At 37.0% G+C, this 10,454-nt stretch overlaps 1 non-coding gene across 1 annotated transcript; it reads right to left on the bottom strand.

Annotated features, from left to right (window-relative positions):
- Window positions 1-6,115: 6,115 nt before the first annotated feature.
- Window positions 6,116-6,188, bottom strand: TRNAK-CUU. Its single transcript has one exon. It is a non-coding gene; the product is annotated as a tRNA-Lys (tRNA).
- Window positions 6,189-10,454: the final 4,266 nt, after the last annotated feature.

A 10,454-nucleotide genomic window follows, 5' to 3' on the forward strand; every position in this document is an offset into this window, starting at 1 on the left:
TCAAAATGGTTACCATTTCATTCTTGTAAGGCTCAATAGGACCTTTGCACCACCCTTCCCATTGTTACACACTGTCACTCTGCCAGCCCCCACTTTAGTCTTGCACTGGATGCTGTCTGTATCTCACATGCTCTCACTGCATCTCCTTCAAGATCTTGCTAAAATGTCACCTTCACAGTGAAGTCGACCATTGCCATCTGACTTCCTATTGCTCTCAGTCTATTTCTTGATCATGGCAGGTACGCCTGAACACTGCTCTATATCTCTTTTGTTGTTCTTGTTATAACACTCATCCCTTCTAAGATATAAATATTGTTTTATTATGGCTGTTGTGTGTCTTCTCCCTGTTAAAATATAAGCTCTATGAGCATAGGATTCTTCATATGTTTGTCACAAATGCGTTCCAAACTCACATGCAACGTTTGGTACATATTGAGGGTCAATATGTATTTTTTGTTTCTTAAATGAAGGTATTGTTCCACTGCCTTCCATTTCAGTATTGATGCTAAGTCAAAAGCCTGATTTTCAATGGTATAAAAAGATGGAGACTAGGGATAGGAGGATGGTTGACCTCAGGTTCAAGTAATAAGGGGTACATTGATTGTAGAGTATTTAAAAACAGAAATATAAAAAGCTACAAGTCAGCCTTTTTAAAAAAAAAATTGTCACTGTAGAAAGACAATTCTAAACAACATCGGTTATAATAATTTCCTTCCTTCCAGGGTGGGTCATTTTCTTTGCTGCTCCTCCTCACCCTTGGTATATCCTTGATGGTTCTTGATTAGTTTTATATCTGCTTTTTGTTTTGGGGGGGTTTGTTTGTTTGTCTTTAGCTTTGTGTACTTTTAAGGACTTTTTAAAAAAGATTTTTATTCATTTATTTTAGAGCGGGGGGGAAGGACAGAGGGAGAATCTTCAAGCAGACTCCCTGCTGAGCATGGAGCCTGATGCTGGGCTCAATCTCACCACCCATGAGATCATGACCTGAGCCGAAACCTAGAGTTGGACACTTAACCCACTGAGCCACTCGGGCTCCCCCTTTTAAGGACTTCTAAAACTTCATCATGATGTGTTTGATCTGAATCTATTTTCAACAATTAGGCTAGGTTGGCACTTCAGATTTTCAATTTCTTGGCCTTCAAGTTCTGGAGATTTTTTTAAATTATCTCCTTGATAGTTTCCCTTCCTTGATATTTTCCTATTCTCTCTTTCTTGAACTCTTATTTTTCAAGTAGTGGATCTCTTGGTTGGTCCCTCTAATATTTTTATCATTTCTCTTCTATTTTCTTTCACTTTTCCTTTTGTTCTACTTTCTGTGAAATTTCTTAAAGTTTACCTGCCAGTCCTGCTATTATGTTATTATGCCATCATATTTAAAATGATATTTTCAAGAGCTTTTTTCCCACCTCTGTATTAGCCTGTTCTAAGTTTGTGGTTGCAATGAATTCTCTCTTCCCTTTGATGATATTAATGATAGGGTTCAATTTTTAGTTTTTAAAAATTAATTTCTTTTCTGCCAAGTGTTCTTTCTGAAGAGGTCCTGTTTTTTTTTTTTTTTTTTTTAAGATTTTATTTATTTATTTGAGAGAGAGAGAATGAGAGAGAGAGAGCACATGAGGGCAGGGAGGATCAGAGGGAGAAGCAGACTCCCTGCCGAGCAGGGAGCCAGCAGGGAGCCCGATGCGGGACTCGATCCAGGGACTCCAGGATCATGACCTGAGCCAAAGGCAGTCGCTTAACCAACTGAGCCACCCAGGTGCCTGAGGTTCTGTTTTGACAAGGTTGCCTTTATTTTCTTTTTTCTATTTCATTTTTTGATCTTGATATTTCCTCAGAAATCTGCTAATCCTTGGTTGGCTGCATGTGTTTTAGATTTGTGGGGCTAAACACTGTGGTTAGTAGTTCTGAGCATGTTTATCACTCAAGAAGAATATTCCTTTTCGATTTAGTTGGGAAACCTCAACACCTCCATCATGAGTCTTTCCACTTGAGCTATGTTCTCTAAGACTCAATCTCCATTTTGGTTAGTTGCCAATATTCTTGTAACAAAGTGAAAAAACAAGGCTGAGAACCTCAGCATCCATTATGCACATGTTTTTTAAAATTCCTCTGTTTTAAGTACACTACACCCACTCTCAATTTGGTCTGTTCATCTCCCAGCCCAGAAATTCTCTGTCTTATCTACTTCAGCAAATAAAACATCCTTCTTGCAACATTTGGGCAATAGCTTGTAGAGGAGTGAAGAAGATCCAAGAATTTGTTCATTAAATAGACTTTCAACAAATCCTCGTTATATCAGCCTCTTTGTTTTTATCTTCGGTCCTTCAGGCAGCCTGGACAGGGTAAAATATAACAAATGAGGTCTGCTTTGCTCTCTCAGGTTTGAGAGAGGAAACTGGGATCTGGGTTGCCACTTCCACCAGACCAAGACCTTGGCACACTAGCAAGAGTGTGCAGCAAGGGCAAGAAAATAGACTGCATATTCTTACCTTTCTGAAGGTGTCTTTTCCTTGATTTGCCATTTGCTTTATTGCTGTAAGCCTTTGATTGTTTCCCAGAGCTTCTGTGCAGTTAATTCAGCCAATTTCTTGTTGTTTCTGTGGTGCAGTAAGAACTTGGAGCTTTCTGGTTCACCATTTTGCTGATGTTCTGCAAAGCCAACTCTTTGTGCATTATACTAGCTTTCAAATCTCTAACCAAAATATTTTCTTTTAATTTCTTGTATCTATTTACCCTAATTATTTTAATGTCTGAGTCTAATGAATCATTTCTTAAAAGACTTATTTACCCATTTTAGAGAGGAAGAGAGAGAGAGAATGGGGGGGCAGAGGGAGAGAGAGAATCTCAAGCAGACTCCCTACTGAGCACAGAGCCTAACACAGCGCTTGATTTCACGACCCTGGGATCATGACTTCGGCAGAAATCAAGAGTTGGATGCTTAAGTGACTGTGCCACCCAGGTGCCCCTGAGTCTGATGGATCATTATGTATAGCTCCTGTAGTCTTTCTTTACTAGCTTTTTTCCCCCTCTTTATTTCTATCAAAATTTGTCTCCCTAAAAACCTGTTATTTTAAAAAATTGAATCATAGATTGTATATAAATATAATGTGTCAATATAATTTGAATCTTAGAGTGCTATCTTTATTCACTGAGGATTTACTTTTCTTGCTTTGCTTATGACAGGCACCTAAACTAGGGACAAATCCAATCAAGGATCAAGACGATAATTGGGTTTTATGAGGTTTATTTTATTTCCTTGCATGTAGGGAGAAGGCCTTCAGGGTCCCACTAAAAGCCTAGAATATTTGTCAGTATTCTATTTTTGTTTTTAGCAGCCCTGGAACTGCAATTTTTGTCTCTCTAACCCCAAGAGGCCCCAAGAGGCCTAAAAGTGCTTAATTTCCCACCTCTTCAGCAGCGATTGTGATAATTTGTGAAACAAAAAAACCAAAAACACACAGGGCCCATTTCTCCAGGTTTCCTGTCTCTGGGATCATGTCCTTGCAAATTATATTTGATATCTTCAGAAACACATTTTGTTTTACTTTATTTTATTTGTAAAAAATTGTCCCTTCTAGTTTTTCTCAGTGGGAAGATTGGACCTCCATAGCAGATTACAAGCTAATCTGCAACTGTCTGAAGCAGGACCCTTGATTTTTGAAAGCTTTGGAAAATTGCATTAGGAAGGTCATTTAGCTAGTCACAAGAATCTCCAGAATATATAGAATTTCTAAAGTCCTAGATTGTTTTGAAAATTTTAAAATAAGTCACTTATATTTTTATAATGAAATCATATCCATAGGGATTCTGAAATCTGACTAATGGAAAAATCTCTGTAACAGAGCCAGTTGAGTCAGAGAATAATTATTAATATTGAGCTTGTTCATTCTAAAAAGTATCCCAGTCTGGATAAAAAAGTATGTGGTCACCTTATAAATAATATATAAATAAACAGATTTCACTTAGCTTTATGCTGCCAGAAATGGAAATATTTGATTATGAGTATACAGATATATTTTGAAATAAGTGTTCTTAATTTATGGATAGCAACTACATCACTTTTTCTTGCTTATGATGGAGTGTGTATCTATTCATCTTTCAATGTTTTTGCTAGCTACCTTCAATCATGAGGAAAACTAATAAGTTTAAGTTTTCACAGCCCTTTTAAACGAAATATAAATATTAGATACTTATATATAATAAGGAAGTGATATTTTTAGTTGTGTTGTGTCCTGTGTGTGTGTGTACAACCAAGATGTTGGGATAAAGTGTCATAAATGAATTATGTTATAATATGATTTTACTGAATTAAGTTTTATTTGGGGGACATAGATTTATCCTGAATTACATTTCATTAGAATTCAGCCATTTCTTAAAATAGAACAAAAAGCATATGCAGACAAAGTCTATAAAGAGCTGTATAAATAAAGATGCATCCAATTCCCAAAGATCATAAATACTTTATAAGCCAAATGGGTCAAGTTATTGGTATTTCTTGCAGGGTAAAATGGTTCAGTTCAAGCTTTTTTAATGCACTTGAAAAAAATTGCATTCCAAGTCAGTGTCTCTCAACACCGGTTTTACATCAGGAATCTGCAAATTTGTGTGTGCGTGTGTATCAGGCTCTCGTAGGTGTGCTACTGAGGCATGTGTAGTTTTTAAAGTTTACAGTTTTTGACTGATGTGCATCCAGAAATGGAAGTGTCTGTTGCACGAGTCCATCAGGTTCAACTCCTCTATTGAGGAAAGTGGATACAGATGAGAAACCATGTTTGGGTCACATGTACCTACTTCTCTGAACACAGAGATTGTTCCAGTAGCTAAGGGGATCTTCTAACGTCTGTATCACAAAAACCAGGTGCCCAAGGAGGTAGCCTGATTTGAGAACTCCCAAGAAGAGAAATCTCTCTTTAGGAAATTTGAAGGTAAACTTACAAGAACACATAGGTATATACAGGGGCACCTGGGTGGCTCAGTTGTTAAGCGTCTGCCTTCGGCTCAGGTCATGATCTCAGGGTCCTGGGATCGAGTCCCGCATCGGGCTCCCTGCTCCTTGGGAGCCTGCTTCTCCCTCTGCTTCTCTCTCTCTGTCTCTAATGAATAAATAAATAAAATCTTAAAAAAAAAAAAAAAAAAAACACATAGGTATATACAAATACACAGAGGTAGAAAGTTGAATCTAGCTCAATGACCAGAAAAGCAGAATACAACAGGAGAAGCAAAACTTCAAAGAGAGGAATGGGAAAGAAAGATATATGAGAGGGCTTAGCCATAATTCAGAAAGCATCAAATACCCACATCTCATTGGATGACATGATAACCACGTCTCCAGATCTGCACTTGGGTCAGGAGAGTTGCAGTTTTAATAAGGAAAGAAGTAGTTGTTATTCTAGGTCTTTATAAAACCTGTGTGAAGCTCCTTGACTAGCTTGGGGCATATATTTTTTTTTTTATCCTTGTATATTTTTATGTGACCTTAAATAACCTGGGTATATCTCTATTTTTGCAACTTGCATGACACTAATTAACAGAGTTATGAATGAATATGTCTTTAAAATTAGAAAAAGAGTGTTATGTGGGAAGAGCAAGAGGCAGCAGATGTGAAAATACCAAAAGGAAGCAATATTTAAATGAGATATTTTACATTTTGCAGAGAATCTGTCTTAATTTAGCATAGAAAAATTTCATATTGCTTTGTAATAAATCACTGGGTCATAATTTTAATAGATAAAATATGACAGTTCTGCCTCAAAAGTATGTCCTCAATGTCATTGCTGTTTTCCACTTACCCTTTGCTGTCCTGGTACAGATTACATGGTTAATTGCAGTCAACTTCTAGTTAGTCTTACGCTTCCTCTCTTGCCCCCAGAGTCTACTATCCCTATGGGAATGAGAGTGATGCTTTGAATTTACTTATCAGATTATATTACTCCTAGATATAACACCTTTTCAGTTGCTTGATGTTCACCTTGGAACAACCTACAGACTTCTGGCCATAGTCTGACATGGCTAATCCAGCACCTATCCTCCTTTATGCCCTAAACTCATACAATTTTCCCCTTCTTTACATTCCAGCCTTACTGATTGTTCTTTCTATTTTTTTAAGTAATCTCTACACCCAGTGTGGGGCTTGAACTCACAACCCTGAGATCAAGAGTCTCATGCTCTACCAACTGAGCCAGCCAGGCGCCTCTGTTCTATTTTTAACATATGCCAACCTGACTACTGCCTTAAAGCCTTTGCTTCAGCTTTTCTATCCTCCTGCATTACTCTTTCTCTACATCATAGCATGGCTGGTTTCTTCTCATCATTCTATCTCCCTGGAGAAGCCTTCCTGACCACCATAACTAAGGTGCCATCCATCCATTCTGTGCCATTACTCTTTTTGTGTATTCATAGTGTTTATTACATTTGAATTTACTGCACTTATTTTTTAATGTGTTTATGTATTTTTTCCTTCTCTAGAATATATACTCCAATTGGGTAGGAACCTTGTCTATCTTCTTCATTGATATAATCACTTATCTAGAATTATAACTACATAATTGAAGTTTAATGAAGGTTTCTAAAATGAAAAACACGTCAGATATTAGTTTGCTTATATTCGTGTCTGGAATTCCTATTATAGCTTGGTTTTCTCCCCTGTATTTCTAATTACACTCTTTTTTTGTTGTTGTTCTTTATAGAAGACACATTTGCCTTCTTTGTGACTCTAAGATATTCTAGTATATTAAAAAATGTAATTTATTGTGGGCAAGCTCTTCCTAAAGTTTCTTTCCCACAGAACACTGTTTTAAATTGGATATATTGCTTTCTAAGTTGATGTACAGATGTTGACTTGGAACATCTTTTCATTATTGTCCTGGGTTAAAGTCACTGCTTCTCATTTTCCAAACCTTTTTATTTCTTAGATTACTATCCTTCTTTTAAAAACAGAGTCTCAAACAAATATTATAAAATTTTATTTACTTATTCACATGATTGGAGAGTGTAATTGAAATTGGAAATCAGGTAAACAAGCTATTTATAATAATATTGCCTGTCAGAAAAGTTCAGTCCCATCTTTGGAAATGCATTTGTTTTTTTTTTTTTTTTTTTTTTAAAGATTTTATTTATTTATCTGACAGAGAGAGAGAGACAGGAGAGAGGGAACACAAGTAGGGGGAGTGGGAGAGGGAGAAGCAGGCTTCCCGCCGAGCAGGGAGCCCGATGCGGGGCTCGATCCCAGGACCCTGGGATCATGACCTGAGCCGAAGGCAGCCGCTTAACCGACTGAGCCACCCAGGCGCCCCTTTGGAAATGCATTTGTATTAGGGAGAACTTTTTCATGATAGCTTTAACAATCTGCCCAATACTTTCCCCTCTATTTTCATAAAATTCTTCATTCACTAAATGCTATGGCAGTGTTCTTCATAATTAATAACCTCTTCTCTGGGAAAGCACATGTTCTTTGTCAGGGCCCCCAAAGAATCCTACAGATACCGATTTTTTTCCTGACTTCTTCAAATTTGGCAAATGTGAACTAAACTCTGAAACTCTAAAATTGCAGTTCTATCTGGTTTTTAATCTGTAGTAAATCTCCATGCTCTATGCTTCTCTTCCTCTCTATACTTCTTCACTACTGTCAGAATATTGTGCTTTTATTGTAATTATTTGTTCAGGATCACCATCTAAACATCTCCTTCAAAATTTAAGTTCTGCGAGGGCAGGTGCCAGGCCAGTTGTACTATCTTCAGCACTGAACACAGGCTTCTGGAACATAGTAAACGTACACCCAAAATATCTACTAAATGATCGAAAGTGCAATGGATCAATAGGTAAACTCTTGCTGTTTTTCTGTTTTGGTATTTATGACTTTAGCCAGTATCTCAGAGACATCTTCCTGGTGAGATATTTAACAGTTTAAAGAAAATGTTAGCTATGGACAAAGTGTAAATCCAAGTGTAGGAATTCAGTAATTATTAAAAGCAGTATTAAGCCCATTACTGCTAAAGCTGAAAATAATTCTCTTCTGATGCCTGTGATATCACTAATCTGAAAATGTAGGGAGTGCTAAAGCATACAGAGACATTCAGAGAAATAAAATTTACTAGTACTTCTGTTACTATTTTACATGAGGACTTGTATTATAACCTCTTTAGCTCCAAGAAGATGTATTCAGGGCATGTTCTTCTGAATCAAAGTTCACCTAGCAGGGAGTCCAAACCTCCTGTATAACACATTTCTGCAGACAGTGTTAATGGGGATGCTCTTCTCTTCCACTTCCCATTCTTCCATATGGAAGGCAGTTCATAGATAGTTTTTTGTAAGCTAGTTTCTGGTCTCCAGCGAGCACTCAACATAAGAGACATTTTCAAGAGGATCATTTCATCTTTAGCTGCTGATAGGAGGCCCCTAATGAGTTAGCTGACTCAAAGAATTGGAAAAACAAACTTACCCTGCCAGCGAATGGGATCACATTTGTCAACAATACCAAATTGGCCCACATGCTGCTGCACCTGCTATAGTAAAAGAAGATACAATATAATTGCAGTTGGGAGGAGATGCCCAACCAGGGACTGCAGTCAGAGCTTCAACAGCTGTTGGTAATGGAAATCTGTCATCTTCTATCTGTGCTCAGTGCTTGGAGACAGTTACACAAATGACATTCTCTTAGGCTGTATCTCATAGAATTAGCAGTGCTTTCCTTTGCAAACTTTACCAACGTGTCCCTATAAGGAGACATATTGAGGAAGTTCAATAAAACTGCTATAATGCTAGTAAGCCTCTAAAAAGGAATTGATAGTTTGGTTGTTCAGTAACCAGTCAAGAACTGTCTGCAATATGGAGTCTACTAAGTCGTAATTCAGCTTTTCATATGCTTATATCAAATTTCCATCATTAGACCATAAGCAGCTTCAAGGTAGGATGTGTCTGATCCATCTATGTGTCCACCTGTACCGTCTGGCCTTTCACGTAGTGTATGCTCAACAGATACATGTTAATTAGATTTTTGGCATAAATAGAATGTACTCTATGACATTCAGTTATGTAATTATAACACCTGGTTTTTTTAAGGCATGCAATCTGATCGTCAGTATATCTGATACCAAGCTTTATGTAAAATTGATCCCTTCCCATAGTTGGAGTGCAATAGTATATTTGTAAAGAGGAACCACATGATTTGCTAAGCTTGACTTTTAAGCTAATATCTAAAATCAGGAGATGTCATTTTAAGGGATATTTTAAATAAATGCTATGGCCCCGATCCAGCAGACTGAGAACATAGTTATAATACACTGATGAAAGAATTTAATTATGACAAATCTATAACATGTTTCATTTTCCATTTCCCATATAGGCAGGTGAGCTTTTTTTTTTTCAGGTGAGTTTTAAGATAAAATACAAAGTCATTAAAGTCAGATGGTGGAAATAGATCTCAGTCATCCCCTCCACCACTGCTGGATAGGCCTCTGATAGATTTCTTTGCTGTACTCTCCTCACTAGCTTATGCAGGTCTGTCACTATATACCTAGGTTTCTTACCTAATGCTGGTAGCAAATGATTTTTTCTCTAGCAAGAAAATAAATCAAGCATTTAGCTGCGATGTGATGGGAGACATTTGTATCTGAACTGTCCACCTGTAGCGGAAAAATCACATACAACAAGTACATCCAAATTCTTCTGTTAACAGAAAAATAATATTAATAAATACCAGACTTTGAGAAGGTAGGAAACCTGTTCACTCTGAATAAATTAAAGGCACCCAAAGTGTAGAAAAGGTTAGTTGGAGAAATGCCTAGATTAGATTTCTCTTTTTCTTGCCTTGATTTAAAATGAATCATCATCCACAGGGCTTTTTATTTGTTCTGAGATCAAGCATCAACTTGATGCCAACCTGTTCAAAAGATCACCACTCCTCAGTTCTCTCATGTATAGGAAGATTTTAGGGATTCAGAACAGCAACTGCAATGAAAGCTCAAAAAGTACTCAGTCTTCAAAATAAATGAATCTTCTTTGTTCTTCAGTTCTTCTTGCAAAGTGCTTTTGGTCCCTTGCCCACTATTTGTCTCTGGTACTGTGGTACCATCATGGATGTCTGCTTGTCACTGGTCACCACAGTAGGTGACTGCTCTTATGCACCTAAACTTTTATCTTAGTTTTGAACATGGCCATAAATATTTAATTTAAAATATTCAAACAGCCTTTCCTCCTATAGAATGTAAATTCTTTAAGGTTGGGACTTGTTTTATTTATCACTATATCTCCAGCTTTTCAAATAGTTCCTGGTATATAATAGGTGCTCAAAAATAATTATTGAATTAATCAATTTATACATGTATGAATGAATGAATAAATGGGTGGATAGATGATTTCTGTTAAGTTGGAGTGAAGGTATCTGTGATATTGTGGGTGTTTGAAAAAAGGATGTGGCTTAGGAATACAAGTATCTGTTCAGGCAATTAAACTTTTGT

The sequence above is a fragment of the Phoca vitulina genome, unplaced genomic scaffold, assembly GCF_004348235.1.
Source record: "Phoca vitulina isolate PV1807 unplaced genomic scaffold, GSC_HSeal_1.0 scaffold12, whole genome shotgun sequence".
NCBI lineage: Eukaryota > Metazoa > Chordata > Mammalia > Carnivora > Phocidae > Phoca > Phoca vitulina.